Genomic DNA, 26,924 nt, shown 5'->3' on the forward strand with positions numbered 1-26,924 from the left:
GATTCTTCACAGAACGTAATGACAGGCATTCAGTGTCATTTTGGAATACGGTCAACTCATTACAGGAACCAGTCCAACCGTTTTCACCAATATACTCACATTTTCAGTGTCTCCTCTGTAAATGTACATCTGTCCCAGTCCAAAGAATGGCAGTACAAATTGTGACGAGGCAAACTGTGTGGCTTGGTAGTAGTATTGGAATGCTTTGTCTTAATCATCCTGTAGGAAAAACATTACACAAGATGAAATTTCAAATTTTCAAGTTTGTATACAACCTTTAATTACCAACATTTTCAAGCTGTGATCTTCCTTTCCTTTCCCCTTCTATGCCATTCATTCATTTTTATGTTTTCTGTGAGACAAAGAGGTTTTGAGAGATCTGGAAAGGAAGAACTTAATTGCCACTAAATAAAACTTCATAAAACTCAATCATGTGTGATGTAACATCCTTGCATTACGTACATATACATAGAGTTACATAGCTAGATGATAAATCATATGAGTGGGCAATATTCACCATGTCAGGGCAACATACCACTTACACTGTCTACCTGTACATAGAATGACCTAGCTTGCTGATAATTCATACAAGTAGGCAATATTCACCATGTCAGGGCAACATACCACTTACATTGTCTACCTGTATATAGGATGACCAAGCTTGCTGATAATTCATACGAGCAGGGAATATTCACCCTTATAGCGCAAATTATTGTTATATTGCTTATCTGTATATGGAATGACTTAGCAAGCAGATAAAGTGCGTAGCATATACCTATCAGGGCAATATATTCTACATATTGCCATTCCTCGTACAGTGTTCCCACTAAGGCTTATTTGCAAGCTAGTTGCACAGTGTCTTCGACTGCTTTTGCAGTGAAATTTCATGTTTTGCGCAACTTTAGTCTCGGTCACTTCGATCGGTATTAGTTTCGGAAACGATAACTCGGGAAATGTGTGATCTCAGCACAGATTTTACTTCTGCCTTTCGAGTTTAGCGCCCGTTGGCAGCGCAATTGCCACCAACGTTTGTTGTACGTTGTGACTACGTACCTCAATAAATTAGCATATACATATACGGACATGGCTGCCCCTGTGAGGCAATCAGGCATGTCTCATCATGAGGCCTTCAAATGACCAAGATAAAGTTCAAAGTGTCGCGACAGATAATTAAGTGATTTCGGACCCACTGCTAAATGAAGAGCTGGCATGGTAGCTGGGGATGTTTTTTCACTTCATGGTAGATGACAGTTGGAACATTTCATTTAGGACAAAGTCAGCGACATCGCAACACGGTAACTTGCAAGTGAGTATCGATATATTCACTGAATTTTTTGCGAGATATGTCATTCATTATTCTTGCCAAATTTACATGTTTAAGATCGTTTAGTAGTAGTTGATTTGCACCTCTCATAGCATATAGTGGCACATCATATGCTAGAATTCAGTCAAGCAGTTTGTAGTAGTATCGAACATACCTATGTAGTGACGTTACTGTTAGTTTGGCATAGTCCACCAGCTGGAGGCCACCAGCTTGTGATGGACAAGTAGTTGTCAAACAAAATTTCTATCGCATGCAGAATGTTAAGGTGAAGTACTACGAATTACGTCAAAATTAAGTTGTGGTGTCATTTTCTTGAAACTTTGCACAAATATTCTTGGAAGTTGTGCAAGTGCAAAAATAAAATAAAAAATGGGGGTCACCACGCTCGTTTCCATGGAAACGGACGTTAAAATGGCATCGTTAGAAATAAATAAAAATGATATAATTCACTTAAACTAATGAAAGCAATTATAACAAGTCATCGTCGATGACACAGTCCCCACTTGTTAATGGGTACTTTGATTACAGGTCCTCAGAGAGGATAGAGGCCTCTTCATTAGGTCTGTGACAAAAATACTTTTGAATAAATTTGCTTAATACATGTCTGAGCTGTAGTTCAGGACATGAAAGAATCGTAATAAAATGGCCACATGGCGGCCTTATTGGATCCTATCACAGAACAAATCTATGTGCATATGTATGACAGACATCCAGCTCTATGGGTTTGCTCAGAATTAGATATATGCATAATTAATGAGGTACAGTATGAAGCATCATAAGGTCTCCCATCATACCATATATGAAGGGTGTACCACTTGTGGTTACTGAGTTATGGACAAATATGTATATTTGAGGTCAAAGGTCATCGAGGTCATGTGACATTTTGTCACAATAATTTTATTGCTAAGTTATCCCTATATACAAAAAATCAGACCTCTAGCTCTATTGACTTGCTCAAAATTAGATATGCACATAACTAATGAGGTACAATATGTGGCGTCATAAGCTGTCCCATCATACCATATATGAAGGGTGTAGCACTTGTGGTTGGTTACTGAGTTATGGACAAATATGTATATTTGAGGTCAAAGGTCACCGAGGTCACATGACATTTTGTCAAAAAAATTGTAGTGCTAAGTTATCCCTATATACCAAAAATCAGACCTCTAGCTCTATTGGCTCGCTCAAAATTAGATATGCACATAATTAATGATGTACAATATGTGGCATCATAAAGTGTCCCATCATACCATACATGAAGGGTGTAGCACTTGTGGTTACTGAGTTATGGACAAATATGTATATTTGAGGTCAAAGGTCACCGAGGTCACGTGACATTTTGTCAAAAAAATTTTATTGCTAAGTTATCCCTACATACCAAAAATCAGACCTCTAGCTCTATTGGCTTGCTCAAAATTAGATATGCGCATAATTAATGAGGTACAATATGTGGCGTCATAAGCTGTGCCATCATACCATATATGAAGGGTGTACCACTTGTGGTTCGTGAGTTATGGACAAATATGTATATTTGAGGTCAAAGGTCACCGAGGTCACGTGACATTTTGTCAAAATATCTGAGATATCTGCGTGAAAGGATGGACTCACGGATGGACTCATGGACGGACATGACCCAATCTATTAGCCCCCTGGACTTCATCCGTTGGGACTGAAAACTGTGTCACTGCATCCTTTTTGCAATATGAATACGATGAGAAACTAAATTTTTATTTTTCTCGGCCTTATACATGGGAGTCTATGGACTGCCTTATACATGGGAGTCTATGGACTGCCTTATACATGGGAGTCTATGGACTGCCTTATACATGGGAGTCTATGGACACTGCCTTATACATGGGAGTCTATGGAGGTGAAAACTAAAAAGTCCTCTAACACGGCCAAATTTGATCGCATTGTGAAACAAATCGACGTGCATCTGTATGGGGTAGGGTACTATCCTTGTGCAAAGTTTGAAAGAAATTGACCTGGGCATCTCTGAGATATCTGCGTGAACGGACGGACGCACGGACGGACGCACACACGCACGCACGCACGCACGGACATGACCAAACCTATAAGTCCCCCCGGACGGTGTCCGTGGGGACTAATTACCCATACTATGTTCATTGAGTTGCTGATATCAAGAATCTCAAGATATTCGAATTCTGACACTACTGGTTTTTGCATTATTAATAATAAATAGCGCAGCGGCATCACTGCTTCAAAAGATATCCAATGTCTCAAGACCATATGCCAGGGAGTACGCCGAGTAGATTTGGTGATTTTCAGTATCTTAGCCATCTCAACACTAGAGACTTTATGAGTTGTCAGGACAACGCTGATCACTGCTGCAGATAACTGTACAATAAACCACCATATGTGTTATTGTAGAGTACGTTTTATGTGATTGTACTGAGAACGTTGCTGACAAAACTGATATTGACTCCGACTTTTATCATCAAAACATGCTATGATCATCCGGTTTTATTTGTTTTTATGTTATTTAGTAATCGCTTTCACTGAAATTGTATGTTCTCTTTTCTTGTACACATATGGAACTAGCATAGAGAGTAGCAGCAAGACTTCTACTGTCTATGGAACCACAAAATACATGTATTCCTATACCAGCTATACACTAGATTACTGGGGTACTTTGATAATGAATAATGTAAATAATCATGATTTCACTGAAATAACAAATGAAAGTAAAGACAATATCATAAATAGAGTATCATTCTGAAAGGCAACAGGAATCAGAATATTAAAGATTTCTACTATTTAATTTGAAAAAGGGAAGTTTCATTGAAAATGACACTCTTCATTACACCATCCTTTGATATATGAATATGATTCAGTTTTTATTCTCAGTCACAATTATTTTTAAAAATTCCACACATTTTGAAATGATAGAAAAACTTGAAGCAAACAGCTGGAACAAAACTGTTCTATACTGTGATCTGATGTCTACCACAGTACTTCAGATGATGCAGATCTTCAATTATAAATGAGCAGAAAGTCTGAAACGTGACCAGACGTGCTACTATGAGTGTATCTGGAACAGACAGAGCTGTGGGCAGTTTTAATAGCTTAACCCACATACTGTATATGATGCACATTACGTGTCATTGTACCACTGTGGATTACATGTAATGATAAGCCATTGACACAGAGGAAATATGGAAAATGATCAAAGGGAATATGAGAGAAGGTTACACCTACGAGATATCAATTTAGATTGACTTTAATTATGTTGGTAGGTTTACTGGAACTGTATGTACATCATAGTTAGAAACATATAAATGGGATTGTACATCTTTACGTGTGGGTACATGGCATATGTGACACACCACAATGGATATGTGTGTTTTGCATCATTGGTAGGGTGAAAAGCCAGCCCTGTAACATGTGGACAAGTTTGTAATTTTATATGTGTATGGTACGGCTACAGATGGGGGTATAACGTTGGACTGAGAGGGGTATGTGTACAGTGAATGTACAGTACACTGCATGACTGAAGGGTGTAAGAGTACGGTTATAGGTATCCAGGGACACATAGATAGAATTTTAGATTTATGACTGAAAGTTTACAAGATGACCACTGAAGAGAATGTACATCATCAAATATTGGACAGAGAAAGGTGTATACATGTATACATATATATATATATATATATATATATATATATATCAGGGTTCGAAATACCCGGTGGTCATGCGTCAAAAGACCACCAATTATCTCATTTGGACCACCAGATTCTATTTTGGGTGGTCAATCTTGACCACCAAGTTTTTGGAGGTCACAATAGTGCACTGCAGAGCTGTAAATCTTACATGCCTCTCACAGTTTATTGCTAGGAGTATCCAGAAACAATATATTGTCCCCAGAGATAGATATTTTAGCAGTTTAAGTAGTACATCAGTGTTTCATCTAGGCTGCGCGATTGCGCGATTCCCCCTCTTTCGTGTGCTGCGCGCCGCCAATTGTACGTAGAAGGGGCGACCCATCGCGCACTGCACTGAGCTGGCTGGAATGGCATATCAAATATCATGGGTGTCACACTTCGATACTTTTGACCCATTATCAGCACCTGTTAATACTTTGGCAACAGGCATTGTATAGTGTAGCAAGAACATTTACATGAAAGGAACTAATTTTAGTTCGATTTTGATACTTTTTGTACTTTCCGTATACTGATTTTGCATATGAAAGCCTGTCAGCCCATTGAGAGTTACGTTCACAAAAGTTCATTGCCCTTGTCTCATTACCTCAGTACGATCGAGAACAGGAGACAAACTGAAGTTTTTGTGCATAGTATGAATGTCTGTAACACTATGAACATAATTCTGGTAGCAAAAATTGACTCGGAAATTGGACTTTACTGTTACAGAAATGTTTTCAGTTCAGTGATGGCATTGGCACTGTGATGGGATTGCATGCAATAAGAGTCACAAGCAAGCTGTAGTGTCAATGGGGCCGGTTTTTGAATTCAGTGAACATACATTGACTTACTTTTCGGGCAAATAAACCCTAAAGTTAACTGTTGGTGACAACCAACCTTTCTGTTTGTTATTTTCGTACTTTAAAATGACTGACAAAAAGCAATTGGAGCGAATCTGACATCGAGAAACTCCACATTCAGAACACGGCAGACAGAGACCTCCTAAGTTGTTCGTTTTAACTCTACTGAGTCTGCGCACAAGACTACAGGACCAGCTAGGTCACTAGAAAATGCAGCTAACTGGTTTGTATAGGGCAATCTTGATCCAAACTCTACGGTGGTTAGGGATGATATAAGCACAGTAAAAACGTGACAAACAAATATATGTTATTTTTTCAGAAGATAGGAAAACATTCCTTTATAACTACTAAAGATTTTTTCTTGCTTTGTGTAAGTGCACACAGTTCATAATCATTTAAAAATGAAAAAATCCCTTGAAGGTTCATATACAGTGGAAATGGCTGGCTGTTAACAAACATACAGAATATTGTAGCATACCGGTACAAATTACGCTACAATTTTTTCCAGGAATATTAATGCTTATTAATATTAATGAGCCAACCGCCACTCTTCTAAGCTCTACATACATTCACAACAGAGATACTCAAATTTGTTGACTTTTGAAAACATCTTATATAGGATGGTTTTTGCAGCCAGCATCTTGGATTGTGTAAGCAAGTGATTTATGGCTTGTAGTATGGGCATCACAAGTGACATCATTGCAACATTAAAACTTACGTGTAAAGCCGTGATTATATGTTTTAGTTAAATCCCCCCCCAAAATTTTAAAATCCCCCTCAAAAATTCCTGCAGAGGGGGACCAGTCCCCCCCTGGTGTAGCATCCTAGATGAAACACTGCAGTACATGTCTTGTCTGTTCAATCACAGTCCCTACATTGTGGTTCAATGTCAGTCCTTCAACCCCACTCCACTACTCAACTGAGTGTTCCTTTGGATAGACAATGTCTCTCTTTGTTTTACTGTTTACTGCTATGATTATTGTGATAAAGTCTGCAAACGTTGAATAACATCTCCTAGCAAATTTCGTCTAGTCATTAAAGTGACACAGATCAATGTACAAAACTCTTACAAAACTTCATAATAATCCAAAAAAATGCAATAATTGTCATGTTATCAGCAGTAATTGTCATTCTTTATTACACAGTAATTCTGTCAAAACTTAAAATCTGTAACTCAAGTCCTTTGCATATAACCAGTCAGTCAGTCACTCATGCAGCAGTCAAGTTGATCTGTAAATGACTGAAAATTTTCCAGTGGATTTACTGGGCATCCAACATACATGTAAACCAACTTAACATGTGTAGCAGCATGGTGAAATGGTTTCAAAACAGCATGTACACCCCACTATTCAACCCCATGGACCCCAACCTCCACAAGATTTACTCTGATATGATCAATTTTTTTGACCACCAAATTTTGCAATTGACCACCAAAATTTGAATCTGGTGGTCAAACTTGACCACCAAACAAAAAAATAAATTTCGAACCCTGTATATATATATATATATATATATATAATATATATATATATATATATATATATATATATATATATATATATATATATATATATATATATATATATATATATATATTAATTTGGTTTGAATGCATCTAATTCACAAAACATTCCAACTTTTTTGGAATATTTTCACTTGATCAATAGAATAATTAAATACCATAAAATTAATTTTTACTATTTTGATGAATGGTAGAAATTAATGCAATTCTACTTTGATGTAGAAAATATGGCAGAAATGTTTCCAAACTTTAATGCAAAATTTGACCCAATGGAAACATACCAATTTTTATCATGTCTGAGTAAACATTTCTATCTCAGATTTTTTCATAAGACTTAATATCATGGAGCTCTCCATACATACTATGATGTCTTTAGCCACAAATCATGAAGGAGTGTTACTTCGCTTTAGAGTCACTAATGACATTTTATGATCCGTGTGCAATCATTCACTTCAGTGAATTACAATTTCATTTATGAGATTCTGGCGTAGATATGTGTAATCGCTTAATTTGTATGTACTTCACTAACATGTTGCAAAGAGGTGCTTGAAATGTCACATGACAATATTCATGATAATGTCAGAGAAGTCCACAATGGGCAAAAGTAATGCCAAGCAATTAACTGTTCAATTTCTTGAAAATGTCTGTCAGTCTTCAAGTTTATTATATTCTTCATTTTCATTCTTCATTTTGCGGCTTTTATTTTCTCTCTCATAATGTGATTAATTTAGATGCTAGAGTGACTGACATCCTTTGAATTTCAATCATTTTAACCAATCACCTTCTTGCAGTTATCTGAATGAGCAATGTTAGTTGGTGTGGTACATCATTCCTCCAGTCAACTGCAAGTTTTAGATTGCACGTATTACATGTGAATCATTCAAACTTTACCATTGATGTTATTTCTTTCTTTTTTTTTATCAGTCCATCATCCAACGGGCGTTAACCCAATTACAGGATGAGGTATGCATAACCCACTAATCCCCGATGGAGCACAGAGGAGTAAAGTGCCTTGCTCAGGGGCACAACACCATGCTGGAGTCTTGAACTCACCATCCTCCGACAGCGAGTCCATTACTCTGGACCTACCAGGTCTTGAACCCGGTCTCGAACTCACCATCCTCTGATAGTGAGACTGTTACCCTAACCACTTTTTTATTGTTCTATAAAGACGTGATAAAAAGTGCTTTAGAATTCAAATAAATGCATGTTGTCTTCTAAAATGTCAATTGCTTTAGAAAATTTATCTCTTCAACAATTCCATAAATAATGCATTAAGGTATTATGCACCTCCAAACTGTCAGACTTAAACTTTTGCTCAAACTTGCCTCAGGCAACTTTCAACCATTCTCTTCAAAAAAAAAAAAGAATCAAAATCGGGGGTCACCAAGCAAGTTTTGATAATCGAGAAAAAAATTATCTGACACTTACCAACATTTTAAATTCAAAATGGCCACCATCTCTGAGTTAACCCTAAAGAGAAAAATAAATGTTTTTAAATTTTCAAAAAACTAAGACAGTGAAAACTCCAAAAGGTTTAAAATGAGCCCAAGTGGTAAATCTGAAAAGCATTTAACAAATTTCAGAGTAAATGAGCTTTTGGTGATCTGTGTTCCTGTGAAGCTAAGTATTCATAGCTCATTATTCTGTACTTGTGATTGAGCCATGGGAACAACTTCTATTCATGTAAATTTATTAATTTTGATTGGACCCCAGTTTGTAGAAGTCCATCAATACATTTGTGAAATCATCAGTTTACCAACGTTGTCATGCATGACATCATCAGCTAACATCCTTCCATCAAGCAGTTGAGAATATCTGCCCCCTCCTCCTAGAAAAATAATAATTTTTTGTTTTCAGGACACAATTCAGGCAGGAAAGAGCACACAACGGTAACAAATTCTCTTCAGAAGGACTGTTGAACCAGACAAGGTGTACATGTCCAGATATGCCTACAATACCGAATAGTAACAGAACAGTCCTTGTCTACTACAATTTCACACCATGGGTCATTGCATTGACTCTATTGCTGACTGCTACCACATTATACTGTTCAGACTGAGAGCCGGCAATGTGTATTGCTTTTGTGTATTAGACCATTAACTGCAGAATAGCAAATGTTTGCCGGGAATAATAACATTACTCCACTGGAGTAAAACCCTGCTGACAAAAACTGGCTTTAATTTGGAAGTCTGCTGACAAAAACTGGCTTTAATTTGGAATTCTGGCGTGGCTGGCGTCCAACTCCTGCTATTCTACTGGAACCTTACTTCGCTCTTTTTCTTCTTCACAGTAATGTCTGACTTCAGGCATCAGGACACAATTCATTGCTTTTGACATGCAGAAAACATACTGTTCTGTAAAATTAGACCATTAAGGGTATATTTACAGCAACAGTGGCAGAAGGCAAATTGTCTTTCCGAAACCTATAAATTTACTGGAGAAGTGAAACACATGGGATGACACTGTGCATATGAAGAACATCTGTTTCATTTTCTGAAATTCTGCAACATCACCTAGGAATTTATTTTATTTAAGTGTTTTTCTCATCTACTGACAGACGCATGCAAACTTAAGCACTGGAAGCCGCAGGCAAAGATGAACTATTTTTCACAAACAATGGTAGCCACTGCACTACCATATATAGTACACATGTCTGCATCTCTTTGAGCAAGTTTAATCATGACTTGATGTACCAATACCGATAAAACAGAACAAAAACCAGTGTGATAGATGTTATGTACTCTCACAACAGAAGCAGTTACAGAATATTTATTGTGCCGGTGGCAATTTTAGAATCAGCTTAGACAAGTTGCCATGGATACGGGCAACATGTACAAAAACAGGAATTTTACCTAGCATCTGTTTCAATACATTTTCAGCTGAAATGATTAAAAAGAGTGTACCACAACCTTTGATAACTGATCATAAAGAATCAGTATCAGGTGGTGTCTCATTCAAATGGAAACAACCCGATGATGTTTATCAATCTCAAAGTAGAGACCACATCATCACATCAGCTCCTAAGAATCTCCGGCACTGGAAGGCTATGACTATCATCAGTGTCACAGAGGGGTCATTTTGACTACCATTTAATACCAGCCATGGCAGTACAGTGATCATGAACAAAAAGTTTAGAAAATGTTTATGCTCTCACTATCATGGTTTGAACCACAATGTTTTCAATGGTTGTAAGGCATCATGCTGGATCTGTGTTACAGCAAAACAGTATGAACTGTTGTTTATTGGTTCAAATGCCATGTTTTTTCATTGACTTAAACCTTACTGCATATAATATTTATATAATATCCCTCTTGATTCTTGTTTAATGGTTACTGAGAACAAACTTGATCATGATACCATGGATGGGTGTACTATGCTAAATCAACAACAATCTCTGCATACGATGATATCAGAGCCAGCGTTGATAACTGTATTTGATTTACTGGTATATGCATGTACCGGTCCATGGCCATCAAAATAAACACTCTGTAATTGGACAAATAGTGTTCTTTTGTGCTTCACAATAATTGTTATGAATACCGTACTTGGTACTTGATCAATGTGGTTTTTGTCAAGTGGTATTTTATTTCTTCTGGGATTAAAGTTTCCTGTTTTGTTGGTCATTCCCAAAATAATCCTAAAAATTTGAGAATTCAACAATGGTTTAATACAGGAATACTGGTATAAAAATATAAACATTTAGCATGACAGTGATTTACCCAGAAGTTGAACATTTCTGTCTTGTGTATAGTGCCCTTGATAATGACAGAGCAAGTTTGAGATACTTAAAGTGCAAAGAAGTCAAAAGTGTGTATCTTTTATTGTTACTGTGATGTAAAGTACATGTAGGTGAAAACCTTTGATTAATAGACTACTGATGATTTTTTGGATCCTTTACATCACTCTCAAATATTTCTCATCTAAGGAACTACTTACAATACAACTTGAAATGCACAGCTACATTCTGAACTCATATTTCCCAAGACTGAATATTATGACAGCATTTATATGTATACAATTATTACTTTTGCGATGTAAATCTGTGTATCGATAGCCATGCAGAACTTCCAAAACTTTAGCAATAGGGTCTAGTCAACAGGGACTTATCAAATGTTTTGCATAGTTTCGCAACAAAGTAGAAGCTCTGAAGCAATGCTCACAAGAATTGATGTCTCATTACCAAAGATTTGCCAATCACAAATACCATCTAAGATATTGGTGGAAGTGTATACCATGCAAGTTCTGATGAAGGAGTGCCTCACCATCCAACCAAGTCTCAGTTCACATGTATGGCTGTATTAGCAGAGTCAATGGGATCACAGCTAATATGAAACCCCAGCACTACAAATTTGAAATCAAATAGTGTTCTCACTTTCAGGAACATCCATTATCTTCAACTCCATAAATAATGTTCTCGAGGTATTTCAGCAATTCATTCTATTTCATTCTGTCAGCATGAATCATTTCAACTCAAAGCCGAAGACTATATTTTGTCAATGTTGACCAGTGAAGCACATGATTAGTCTTGGAAATAACTCTTCCATGCAGGGTAGTCATCTGACATGTGGGAATGCAGTCTATAATGCTACTCTCAACCCAACAAAACTTTTCACTCAAAAGTTTTGTCACAATTACAAACAAATTCACACATCATGACTACGGAATTGTAAACACAGAGTAACCTGTACAATCGTGGCCATTGATGCAAGAAAGAGGTCAGATAATTTATATACATGTTCATGCTTTACGCAAATGTTGGCATTAAAAAATAACTGTGATGCTATGGTAACACTTTAGACTGGTCCCCAGTTGCTTGGCTTTTCTCGGCAGCAGTTACTGGCTGGCCTGGCACATTCCACCATCCAAAAAGTCTGCTAAAGTTTATCCCTTCAATTTATTCTGTTTTGATATTCACCGGTATATGTCCCCAGACTTGGAGCAAGTCTGGTAACACATTAAAAAGAGCCAAGATATCCTTACATGAAAATTCACTGATGTCAGGAGATTTGAGAATCATAAAAAAAAATGATAAACATCAGCTGAGATCAGTTTGAAGATTGATGGAGTTAGTTAAGTCTTGGCAGTGACAGTAATTGGATTTCAATGAATAACTGATGAAATGAGAGACACAACTATCACAACTTACAAAGCCATGCACTCACAACTTTGTGTTTTCCTGTGAGGAATTGCCTTTTTCTCTGACCTGCATCCGTCTGATAAAGTTCACATTGTTAGCTTCCTTATCAGTTATGTACATATTTTAATATTGTAAACAAAACATCTACATTGGTCTACATAATTACAATTTACACCCTTCAATGTGTAATCTGACATATTCATTCTTCACTGACAGGATTAAAGCTCTATTAGCAGAACTGTTTAATGTATTTGCTGGGATTTTTGTTCTGTCCGTAAAATAGTTTCTCGCTCTATTCCCAAAATCATATTGAAACACATAGTGTTCGACTTGTAAGGCAAGACGTGTTTGTTCATGTTATTTTTGATAACTGATTTTAGTATGGCCTAGAATTCATTTGTCAACAGTATTGTGTCGTATATTGTATATAATGAATTGTGCTGGCAAGACTAATACCTGATATTTCAACAAATTTTTGGGAGAATAATAAGAAAATTTATTTGTTTAATTGAACAAAGCATTATGAATATTATCAAAGCTTACAGCTATACTGCCTCTTTAATCCATTAACATGAAAGGTATGTGTTTCTGTATGTGCATGGATGTCTATACCATATTTGTCAGTTTGGCTGCCTGAGAGATAGAAAATAGCAATCCTGAATTTTCAAACAGCAAAATCAAATGACTTACAAAACTGCATTGTATAGTATGTATATCATCAAATGTACTTGCACTATACGGTACTTTTATATTGAGCAATCAACATTCACTAGGCACCATAAATCTACATGTATTTCTATGTCACCAAATATGCACCTTGACTCTCTATGATGCATGTTTTACACCTCAATTTAGAAAATGCCAATGCTTCAAAGCAAACCACTGTAACAGATGGCATTTGAAACATACCATATTCTCATAGGAAGAACATTTCTAGACATTATTAAATTCATATTGACTAACTTCAAGAGACTCAAAGAGCTTACACACTTGAGTACATTTTTACACAACTCAGGCTGGGAAAAAACACAATCATACACTAATTAGTCTAAAATTTGAAGCATGAAAACAACAAAGGTTCTGTTGTCAGCGTGTTATACTGCTCCCAGACAGCAAATTGAAAAAGTGAAGTAGCCATTCAAACTGGAGGTAAACTGACCATAAGCAGTGTTCTGCCGAGGCCGCGGCCTTGCGCCATTGCCGCAAAAATAAAATTGAAGACCCCAAAAAAATCAATCATCGGGTCCGCAAGGCGCAGCGCGCCATCAGTCCCTCTAAACTTTTGGTAAAAAAAATACACTTATTTACGTACTATACGCGAAAGGCCAAACGGGGAAGTAGACATTCCACGCTGCTCATGCGTGCATGCTGCTCGTGAGAACATGAGACGTGTTGCTTCCATAGCAACCTTCAGTGATTTTTTATTTGCATAATCGTGAACTAGGTTTTCATTGGCTAGATTCAAGTCAGCCAGTCAGTGTCTCTGTTAAATTCAATGCCTCACAGTACTTTCTGGAAAGGAAAATTGCTTCCGTGAATAAATCAAAACACCGAGGCAGAACAATTCTTAGTTTCTTTGGACCAATTCCGCCCTAAAAAGGCAAATCCAACAACCGGACGAGTGAAGACAATACGATCGAACATGACATCGTGTCTCAGCTGTTTATATCCTCGGAAACTGAAAACCAATGCACGCCGCTGCCATCCACATTGGAAACGCATCAGTCAGAAACAGAGCAGTCTCAAAACATTGAGCAGCCATGCATCGGAAACTCAGCCTTCATTGAGGCAGGCCAGTGTTTCTGTTAACGCAAAATCCTGCGTATTTTACGCAAAATTGTTCTGAAATACGCAAAAAAAATCATGACTGCGTAAAGTAATACGCATTGAGAAATGCCGCCCCATGACACGACGTACTTGCCGCACTGCATGTATTGCATTGTATTGCCTGAATGTGGTTCAATGCAGGACAAAAATTAAGAACATATGCACCTGCTTGCAAGTGACATTTATCATGATATTGCAACATTTTAGATTTTAGCAGACCGCAGCACTTTATGCAACATTGTATTTCATCATCATAAAACGTCACGTCAATCAGTTCTGTACAGACAATGGCACTACAGATGCAAGAAATTCTAGAGTCGATCGAGTCTATGTTGCTGGTAACACAATACAGTTAATGGTCATTACGTCGCATGTTATTTGGAAAGTGTTTACGGATGACCATTTAAAATCTGTCGGGTTGCATTCTTGAGAGGTCCCGCTGGACTTTGAACAGTATCTGCTTTTTGTTAGCCCTTTGAAAACACTAATTTCACAGTCAGAAGGTCTTTCCTTTGAACATGAACTCATTGGGCTGCTCAACGATCATATACGGGACTTGCATCACGGCATGGCAAGCGTTCAGCTACACCTTGAAGCCCCCCAGGTTGTTGTTTTTTATTAATAGAGCATGCGCATTACAAGAAACCCTCCAAGTTCTACAGAAAAGACTGCTCAACTCACTTCAGATACTGATTCCTTAGCCGTACGCATTTTGAATACATTTTACGCAAATAAAAACTCAGTTGCGTAATATCATACGCAAGTTTTGAAATTGTCACGCAGGCATGTTCGACGTCTTCATGAAAAATGGTTAAGTGATTTCAGCTTGCTCCACTTCGATGCCAAAAACAACCAAATGACTTGCAAAGTATGCATAAAGCATAATAATAAACGAAATACGATGACCCGAGACAACATGAATTTCCGAACGAGTACACTTACTCGCCTTGTAGACTGTAGGTAGGACCATAAAACCGCAGCACTCATGGAATCTGCGAGTTCGAACTTCGAAACAACAACACGGGTATGGCACGTAATAAAGTGTATAACTGTCTTGAGAATGACCCCCTTTTTGCAACAGCGACCCACTTTTTGAGCTTCCATGGGCCCTCAGACCCCACTGATGCAAAAGCTTGGCAGAACACTGATAAGGGGGCAGAGAGGTTCAGAAACATCACCCGAGGCTGAAAAATAGATCTGCACTTAGCCTTGGGCAGAAGTTTTCTCTGATATCAGCCAAGCTGAAAAATAGACATGTCTGCATGGCTAGGCTGATACAACTGAAAACTTAAAATATGACAAGAGTATCAGAACATACCACTCAATACTCTACATGTGCTTTGTAGTAAGGATTATCTTACATAGCTGATATGAATTTAATAAGTTATATGCATATGAAACCTTCCAGCTGGATTACTTTTTTAAATATGGTAACAATATTAACATGTCATCAAAGACGATACATAAAAGTTTGATATTTGAGAAGAAGTTTGGTTCAATGATCTACAAATTGATAGTGGTACAGATGTGAGTTTATCATTTTTCCATGGCTTTAAGGTCTCATTGTTCTTGATTCCCTGATTTCAGTGTGCCTGTACCTTGATGCCATTGACAAAAGTTCCCGACTTGCTATATACTAAAATGGACGTAAATTGAAAAGGCTCTGAAATTTAAGAGAAAGTCCCTTCTACCATATTGTCCCACTTTCACCCGCAATGCAGGCATTAACCCAAGATTCCAGCAATTTTTCTGTGAGAGCTTTCAGCTGATCAGTGAAGGCGTATTAGTTTACAGTCTAATGGTAGCTGTAGGTGGCAATTTCTCTAACTTCCCCTCAGTGGCGGGATAATCACCTAGTCACCATTGGCTGAAAATTGCTGATTGATCCAATTTTCACGTAAATACCGGTACATAAGAGGTCATCTTTTCATGCCTGTCCCCATACCAATTGAAAACTACATATGTCTGCAAGATTAAATCAATATTTTGAATTTCTTTCTCGTATTTCTAAACAATTGCTTCTTTTTTGGTTCAATCTGTTGAGGCAAAAGTTTTTTTCTTTGCATTGTTAAAGCTTTTCGCTTATGGCAGTAAGACTGTTTTTGAGTTGGCTTCCACGATTTGAAAATGCTGAGATATCAACTTCTCACCAAAATTTATCACAAATGTTGTTGCTGTTCAGTACTTACCCTGTATAAACACACCAATATACATGAAATATATTGGAATCAGAACACTGAAAGAAATAAACTTTTTTACACTATGCATAAATGATAACATCAAACCTTACAAGTTGTATAGAAACTAGGTAAGCTCCTGACTGAATAAACAGCAAAAAACTGACATTTCTGTCGGTTGTTATGGTATTTTTTAAATAACTAGTGACCTAATATTTGTTTCAGACTTAGGTATTTTTGACTTCTTTTTTTAGTCTTTGTGATATTTTCTGAAAATTTACCCGACAATTGTTTCAGACATCAATAATTTTAGAAATGTTTCACAAATACAAATCAACTCTAATACCTTTTCTGTCTATAAATAGACACGAGAAGGTAAAAACTGATGGACTGTAAAAACAAAAAAGTTTAACCAGAGGAGTGTTGTGCACTACCATACACTCTACTGTATTTATCTTTCTGTTTAACCTAAAACAACTTTCATACTATTTATTTCAATATATACCTAACTTAGGACTTTTTACCACTGTAGAAATGTTCATTTGACTTTGACTTTCAGACATTTCACACAGCAATGACTGAAACTAACAAGCAATGCTAACGTTGGTTTGTACTACATGTACATGTACATCACTTCCTGGTTACCATGACATTTTCTACCTGAGAGCATCATGATAACATTTTACACATTTATGACAACACAGAACATTACATACTATTGATTAGATTACTTCAATCTATGGCTTTGCTGATGAATTTGCAACAATACAAGTTTAATTGTGATGAATATGGTCAATTTTGTCTCAAAAGATTACCAAATATGGCAGATAGTCACAATCAGTCTTGTCTTGGCCTGATTTGGAGAATGTATGAACAACTTGACCTGACATAGAGTTCAAAGTAGCATGGGAAATAAACATGTTCCAGACAGCGGAGTGAGTTCCCTGCCCCAATAGATGAAAATTTCAATTCCACTGTAATTCATTTGACAACACATTGAAAATCAAATCGCTGTACAGGAAAAATTTCCTTCTTCAATTTGTACAGGTTAGAAGATTACTACACTTCAGTGGTTTTGCAGTGATATATTGTAACATTAGGATAAATGCCGTGAGGTTAAATCACACAAATTTGGCTCAGACAGTTACAATACAAACCTTCATCCAGAATAGGAAAAAAATTAACAAAATAAAACCTGCTGATGGAAGAAAAAAGCATTTGAGAAAATTGGAGTTCCAATTATGCCACAGAGAATGACCCACCAGTAGTCGATTTTTGCAAAGCATGGGCATTGATATCATCCATGTCAATATAAAATAATAGATCACAAATGATGGAATAAAAAGACATCTATTTTTATGTCGGAGTAATCAGTGTTTATGCCATTAGAAGCTGCAACATGACAGATAGTATGGCTGGAACAGATGTACATTAGGAATCCATTGCTGAACATTTACAGAAGCCAGCTGACACTAGATCAAAAAGTTGTCATCTATAAAATTATTGGAGTCCAATCATATCTGACCTTGCTTGTCCTATCTGGTACTAGTGTCAACAAGAGCTTCACAACAACTGTGAGGGAGATATCGCTGACATGGCTTACATGTATCTGACCTTGCATTTTGCCCATGACAGAAAACATACTGAGCACTGCACAAACTGTAGGAAAGTTACACGATTAGCATTGCAGTTCCAGTGTCATAACAAATATGATCAAAATATTTTTACATGACTTTTAAATATTGTTCTAGATTATCTATTTGAATGTCCATAGTGTAATTTATACTTTTGTTTGATTTTCATCATGTACATGCACAGTAATGACATTTCTTGCCAAAAATAAAATTATGGTAAAAACAGCAATTTTCCCCATATTTTAATGAACACTTGAAAGGTGGCAATACTCTTTAACTACTGATAAAATCAGTGGCAAATACACATTGTACACAATTTGCAGTTTAAGTGTTCACAACTTTCATGATTATGATGCATAATGTATGACTGGTAGAATTTCACTTTCACTTCAATAAACTTACAACAGTTTAATATGCCATTAAAAACCACCATGGCAGAGAAGGGAACAGGTTAAAATAGGATGTGAACTCATTGGATCAGTAGTATCAGATGTCATGTACTGTAGCCAACCTTGTATCTTGCCCACCAAGGTAGTCTCTTATCTGTGAGGCTAACACAGTCTTGAGTCGCTCAATACTCATCTACTTTTATTATTGACATAACAGATCAAAGTGAGACTTGAGTGGACACCGTGGGTCATCAGTATGTATTAGGGAGATGGTGCAGTGGCAAAGAATGTGAAATTTTCAGAAGAGTTACTTTCAGAATGTGCTTAGGAATACAATTCAGAATAACATTCAGACACTCACTATGTGAGATAATATTCTGTATATTCCAGAAGAGTCCTTTCAGAATGTGCTTTGGAATACAATTCAGAATAATATTCAGACACTCACTATGTGAGATAATATTCTGTATATTCTAGAAGTAACAAGTCATTGACAATGACATAGTCCCCACTTGTAATAGGAGTATTAGTCTTGATGGGGCAGGGAAATGAGGTCATTAAGAAGTATCACTGGAGTGTATATGTTCAGATCTATGGACACATAGGTCTATGTCATTGTTCCCATTTTGAAACAAGAGGCATGTCTAAGTTCTGGTTCTAAATCGGGAAAAAAGATCAGACCTCTAGCTGTATTGGCCTGCCAAGAAATACATATATGTGCATAATAAATGAGGTACAAGATGTGACATCTTAAGGTCTACTATCCTATCAAAATTGAAGCGTAAAGAACTTGTGGTTACTGAGTTATGCATATATATGCATTTTCAAGGTCAAAGGTCATCAAGGTCATGTGACATTTTGAAAAAAAACCCCATTGTATTGCTAATTAATCCATATATGCCAAAATTCAGACCTCTAGCTCTATTGGCTTGCCCACAATTATATATGGGCATAATTAACGAGGTAAAGCATGTGTTGTCATAAGGTCTCCCATCCTACTAAATATAAAGGACATAGCACTTGTGGTTACTTATTTATTGACATAATTGTGTATTTTAGGTAAAAGGTTATCAAGGTCACATGACATTTTGTCAAAAAATTTCTATCCTATAGTCTGTCCCTATATACTAAAAATCATACATTTACCTCTATTGGCTTGCTCAAAATTAGATATGCACATAATTAATGAGGTACAATATGTGGCGTCATAAGGTGTCCCATCATACCAAATATGAAGGGTGTAGCACTTGTGGTTCCTGAGTTATGGACAAATATGTATATTTGAGGTCAAAGGTCATTGAGGTCACGTGACATTTTTTCAAACAAATTGTATTGCTTAGTTATCCCTACATACCAAAAATCAGACCTCTAGCTCTATTGGCTCGCTCAAAATTAGATATGTGCATAATTAATGAGGTACAATATGTGGCGTCATAAGGTGTCCCATCATACCAAATATGAAGGGTGTAGCACTTGTGGTTACTGAGTTTTGGACAAATATGTATATTTGAGGTCAAAGGTCACCGAGGTCACGTGACATTTTGTCAAAATAATTGTATTGCTAAGTTATCCCTATATACCAAAAATCAGACCTCTAGCTCTATTGGCTCGCTCAAAATTAGATATGTGCATAATTAATGAGGAACAATATGTGGCGTCATAAGGTGTCCCATCATACCAAATAGGAAGAGTGTAGCACTTGTGGTTACTGAGTTATGCACAAATATGTATATTTGAGGTCAAAGGTATTGAGGTCACGTGACATTTTGTCAAAAAAAATAGCATTGCTAAGTTATCCGTACATACCAAAAATCAGACCTCTGGCTCTATTGGCTCGCTCAAAATTAGATATGCACATAATTAATGAGGAACAATATGTGGCGTCATAAGGTGTCCCATCATACCAAATATGAAGGGTGTAGCATTAGTGATTACTGAGTTATGGACAAATATGTATATTTGAGGTCAAAGGTCACCAAGGTCACATGACATTTTGTCAAAAAAATTGTATTGCTAAGTTATCCCTATATACCAAAAATCAGACCTCTAGCTCTATTGGCTTGCTCAAAATTAGATATGCACATAATTAATGAGGTACAATATGTGGCATCATAGGGTGTCCCATCATACCATATATGAACGGTTTAGCACTTGTGGTTACCGAGTTATGGACAAATATGTATATTTGAGGTCAAAGGTCACGTGACATTTTGTCAAAGCGTCTGAGATATCTGCGTGAACGGATGGACTCACATGGATGGACTAACGGACTGACATGACCCAATCTATGAGCCCCCTGGACTTTATCTGTGGGGACTAAAAACTGTGTCACTGCATCCTTTTTGCAATATGAATACGATGAGAAACTAAATTTTTATTTTTCTTGGCCTTATACATGGGAGTCTATGGACTGCCTTATACATGGGAGTCTATGGACTGCCTTATACATGGGAGTCTATGGACTTCCTTATACATGGGAGTCTATGGACTGCCTTATACATGGGAGTCTATGGAGGTGAAAACTAAAAAGTCCTCTAACACGGCCAAATTTGATCGCATTGTGAAACAAATCAACATGCATCTGTATGAGGTAGAGTACTATCCTTTTACCAAGTTTGAACGAAATCGCTCCAGGCGTCTCTGAGATATCTGCATGAACGAAAAAATTCATAAAATATGCAAATGAGCAATTAATTAATAAGCCACACCCACCAAAATCTAATCAGATCTAAGTCTCATCATGATAATACCAAATACCAAATTGCTGACTTTGGACCTAAGGGTTCTTAAGTTATGAGTGGAACAAAATCTGTCTACGGACGGACGGACAGACGGACACACACACAGACATTGTGGCGACATAGGACACCTTTGGTGCTTCGCACCACGGTGTCCAATAAAAATGAGCAGCTTTAATCTTTCATTCTTTGGGGCACTGAAAAAGTCACAATGTATATCAGGCCTATCAAGTAAACTTTGGCATTGTGGGGCTTCCCTGAACAGTCTTATCAAAAGATCATCTCACCCACACGACTAGTAATACAAATCTCTGTTTCCATATACAGCCTTCATGACACATTGGAAAAATCGCAGTTTTAAGCATGAGTAACATGAATAGAAGGATTAAATGAATAACTTTTACACACAATATGACCTGTTACGATATCAGCCTCATGTGACAATTCAGTAATTTTCATGACGGATTACCTGATACGGTATCACAGTCTCCTGGGATTTTCACTCGCCCTAACTGACGTTTATCCCACTCTGTAATATGCATTTTACAGAAGATTCAAATGTGGACATATGCTTGTTTTCCATTGTTGCTTTTATTGTACATGGATGGCTATATCGGCTAACAGTTTGTCACAAAACAGCAAAATGCTATCTCAATGATGATGATTACTAATATTTTTATTATTATGATATTGAAATAATCTACACAGTAACACGACAAGGGGTAAAACAGTAACGTTGAAATTACAGAACACCTTGCAGTTATTAGGCAAAAGTTGCATGAATATGCATCTGAAACTTTTCTTTTTTTCAATTTCATATGAAAGCTAGTAACTATTGACATGCATGGCCGTACATGAAACATACACTGACAAGTTTATAACTTGTACAAGTCATCGTTGATGACACAGTCCCCACTTGTTAATGGGTGCTTTGATTACAGGTCCTCAGAGAGGATAGAGTCCTCTTCATTAGGTCTGTGAAAAAAATACTTTTGAATAAATTCGCTTGATACATGTCTGAGTTGTAGTTCAGGACATGAAAATATCGTAATAAAATGGCCACATGGTGGCCATAATGGATCGAATCACAGAACAAATCAATGTGCATATGTATGACATACGGTAGGTCAATGTCCTTGTACCAACTTTGATTAAAATTGGTTGAAATATGACTGAGTTATGGCTTTGTACATGAAAAAATCATAACAAAATGGCCGCACAGCAGCCATATTGGATCGTATCACAAAACAAATTAACATGCATATGTATGACATTGGTCAATCTCCTTGTACCAACTTTGAATAAATTTGCTTGATACATGTCTGAGTTATGGTTCTGGACATGAAAAAACGTAATAAAATGGCCACACGGCGGCCAAATTGGATCGTGTCACAAAACAAGTCAATGTGCATGTGTATGACATAGGTTGATGTCCTTGTACAAACTTTGAATAAAATTGGTTGAGATATGCGTGAGTTATGGCTCTGTACATGAAAAAATCGTAACAAAATGGCCGCACGGCGGCCATATTGGATCGTATCACAAAAAAAATTGATGTGCATAGCTATGACATTGGTCAATGTCCTTGAACCAACTTTGAATAAAATCTGTAGAAACATGCCTGAGTTATGGCTCTGTACATGAAAAAATTGTAATAAAATGGCCGCCTGGCGGCCATATTGGATCGTATCACAAAACAAATTGATGTGCATATGTATGACATAGGTCAATGTCCTTGTACCAAGTTTGAATATAATCGGTTGAGATATGCCTGAGTTATGGCTCTGTACATGAAAAAATCGTTACAAAATGGCCGCACGGCGGCCATTTTGGATCGTATCACAAAAGAATTGAAGTGCATATCTATGACATTGGTCAATGTCCTTGTACCAACTTTGAATAAAATCAGTTGAAACATGCCTGAATTATGGCTCTGTACATGAAAAAATCGTAATAAAATGGCCGCCTGGCAGCCATATTGGATCGTATCACAAAACAAATCGACGTGCATCTGTATGACATATGAAGTAATCCTTGTACCAAGTTTGAATGAAATCGCTTCGGGCATCTCTGAGATATCTGCGTGAACGGACGGACGCACGCACGGACACACGCACGCACGCACGCACGCACACACGCACGGACACGACCAAACCTATAAGTCCCCCCGGACGGTGTCCGTGGGGACTAAAAAGCTTAGCAAATGAGTTAATTTTAATAAATACCAAGACTTAAGATCCATATCTATCGAATGTATAGTTTTCATGATGTTTGTAAAGAAATTTTTACATAAGTATCGATTACAAAATGACGATATCGAAATTAAATCACTACATAATTTTCGAACTTTCGTCCTGTTGCTTTGAATGGTGTCATTTTGACCAAACTTGGCGAATAAACTCCTGACATAATACCATTTAGTTTACACTTTTAATAAAAGGGTGTCATCACGCTACTTTTTACAATATCTCCAGGTGAATGGGTAATATGCGCCATGTAAATGGGAGAGAAATGTTAATTTTTCGCTCATTCAGCTTCCTAGGGGGTCAAAATATGACAAGGTTATAGGTCACATGTATTTCTAAGAGACTGGGTCAAAAAATTAGGTAAAAGCGCAATTTCAACAATGACAGGTGATGTTAATTACATGCACTACAAAGTAACCCATTTGCGACAGGCTGGAGCAGAAACGTTCTAAAGCGTGTGCGCGTCCGAATTCGTCGCCCTTTACCATAATTTTCTTACCCAAAGATTTTGTTTTGTTGTTGCATAGAGTAACTAGGGTTTGAGTGGCTGTTTTAGCTCTGCTTGTGTTGTTTTTTAATCACTCTATCTTAGGGACTGGACATAAATTACAGGGGGGGGGGGGGCGGTGTCTTTCGAAAAACCGCTGCGTAAAAAATAGTGACCCTTCAAAAGTTCATGCACAAAAATTAGTGACCCTCCCCCTTATCCGTGCATGAAAATAAGTGACCCTCCCCTGTTACTCAATACCCCCCAAAAAAACCCGCAATGTGTTAAAGACCCCCTTCTGACTTGCTATACTTTTTAAGTCGCCCTCCCGAAAGGAAGGCAAAATGTGGCTGATATAACGCGTTGTCCAAAAAATATCAAATCATATGTGTGTGATAATTCATGTAAATGTACTTTGCTTGAAGTGGCAGGTAAAAAGTGCATGCCTGTACAAAAAATGTAATTTTTAGATTTTATCGATAATGTTGATTCACTATACATGTAGTCGACTATAAGAAAACTACGAATGTGTATTTTCCAGTATAAAACTAGCTATATCTGTTCATATACAGATGTTTAATAACTGATATAGATATACTTAATTAGCATGGGTTGTTTACAAGTGCACATGTGAACAAGATATTTGATTTTGGAATTTCTCTCAAAATGTTGATCCACTATACATGGGAGTCTATGACAAAACTATACATGGGAGTCTATGACAAAACTGTCAAAAAATTTTCAGAATTAAAAAGTTGCACTATTTGTGCATATATGGACCTGAATAATTGACATAATTGTGCTTGATTAGAAGAGGGTGGTAAAATGTGCATCTGTGTACAATAACTTTGTTTTTGAAATTTCGCATAAAATGTTGATCCACTATACATGGGAGTCTATGACAAGACTGTAAAAAAAAAATTTCAGAATTAAAAAATATGCACTATTTGTGTATATATGACCCTGAATAATTGACATAATTGTGTTTGATTAGAAGAGGGTGGTAACACGTGCATCTGTGTACAATAACTTTGTTTTTGGAATTTCGCATGAAATGTGGATCCATTACACAGTACGTGGTTTATCCCATGATGCAACTCGATTCGTACACACAGAGATCACCATTCTACCACCGAGGGCGCCATTATAATTATGACTAAAGCTGTCCAAAAATAGCCCCCAGCTGGAAATTGAGGTCGAATGCGTACACATGACTTTTATCCTCGTTCGCAGTTACGTCAATGTGATAGACCGAAAGACGTACATTTTTCAGTTTTTTTCCGGATCTTTATAGCATTTTTCTATCCAAAGATCCATATCATAGAAAATTGTCGTTGAGTTTTCATTTTTTTGCCTTTTTGGGGTTATTTTTAGCTATCTCTTCTCTGGTTTTTTATCAATGATGCCTGGAAGAGTGCATACGCCATTGCCATGCTTGCTCCGAGTAAAATTATGTTCTCAGATTTTTATTTGACCGATATTTGGAAATTTCAGCGCAAATATTCGGTGAAAAATGAGATTTTTAACGGAATTTTGGCTATTTCTCGATTACAAACGTGGATTTTGAAAAATGATCAACATTGGATTGTTGTGCAACTAAATACGATTCCAACGATATACTGCTTGCCTATGTTGACCCCAAAATCGAGGGAGGAGATAGAGTTTGGCAACGGACAGTCACATCGGAATGAAAAATGTACTTTGCCATGTGATAATTTTGCTTTTGTATGCACATGCACTGTATGTACTCAGGCTTACGCTCGCTTGTGCCGGGATTAAAATCGTACGAGACACGGCGCTGAAACAAATACAAATGACATGGCTGTATCTGTGTATTGTGTACCGGTATGTAATTTCTCGATCGATCTCGATATGAATCAGTGTTCATTTTTGAACGGTCCTTGAACTGTAGAGACTAGAACAGATAGGAACGTGGCTTTGCATTGCCAACTGTTGACAACACATTTTTGTCGTCGTAATACGACGCGTTTATAGGGTTGCCGGTCTTCTGCCGCGCCGGGGACCGGTCTTCTGCCGCGCCGGGGACCGGCTGATGTAAACAACACTGGTCGTACGTAAAACTACAATAGTACAAAGGCGCTACGCAATACGCTATCAGTATACATGTTACTGCACGCTCACAGGATACTGAAGTGTTTACAGAACTTTAACGATCGCTTGATGAAAATTGCGGTCCATTAAACGTTCACAACCGGCGTCAACAGCTTTGCTGGTTTGGAAGGGGTGTCGATTCAGTGCAGCTTGCGTTCGCCGAAATGTGTTTCTCTTTCTGTCACCGCGTAGCCGCAGAGCTGACAAGTAACTCGGTAATGCATGCTATCAATGTATAAGACATCGCCGCATTTGTGCCAAAAGTTGCATCCTTATATCTACTGAAACCACAAAAACCGTGTCGTACATGTCTCTGACCGATGATAAATACATATACGTGCATACAAGAAAAACTTTCCACTGTCAGTCTAAATATTTTCGAGGCGATCGCAACGTGCTGATGACTGTAGCTGCATGTGTAATGTATCGTGTTTCTATGGGTGCATACGCGCAATGGGGATAACGCATGCATGTGTGACGGGCAGGCCGATCTCCGTGTGTACAAATCGCAGTGCATCATGGGTACTTTCACGTACCGTGCATTATACATTGTAGTCTATGAAGAAACTATGAATAATTTTTTTTTAAATACAAAACTTGGCAAATCTGTGTATTTATGTATGCTTGATTATTGATATTTATGTTCTTGATTAGACTAGAGTAGTTTCAAGTCAATGGGTGTGCAAGAAATTTGATTTTGGAATTTCACTGAAATGTCCATTCACTATACATGGCAGTCTATGATGAAACTATGAATAATTTTTTTCCAATACAAAACTTGGTAAACCTGTGCATTTATGTACACCTAA

General features: G+C 37.2%; 1 pseudogene; it reads right to left on the bottom strand.

Moving 5' to 3' along the window:
• LOC139114841 (RNA polymerase-associated protein CTR9 homolog) overlaps window positions 1-26,924 on the bottom strand; it is a 91,893-nt pseudogene that overhangs the window by 45,860 nt on the left and 19,109 nt on the right.

This window comes from Ptychodera flava, chromosome 16, assembly GCF_041260155.1.
Source record: "Ptychodera flava strain L36383 chromosome 16, AS_Pfla_20210202, whole genome shotgun sequence".
Taxonomy (NCBI): domain Eukaryota; kingdom Metazoa; phylum Hemichordata; class Enteropneusta; family Ptychoderidae; genus Ptychodera; species Ptychodera flava.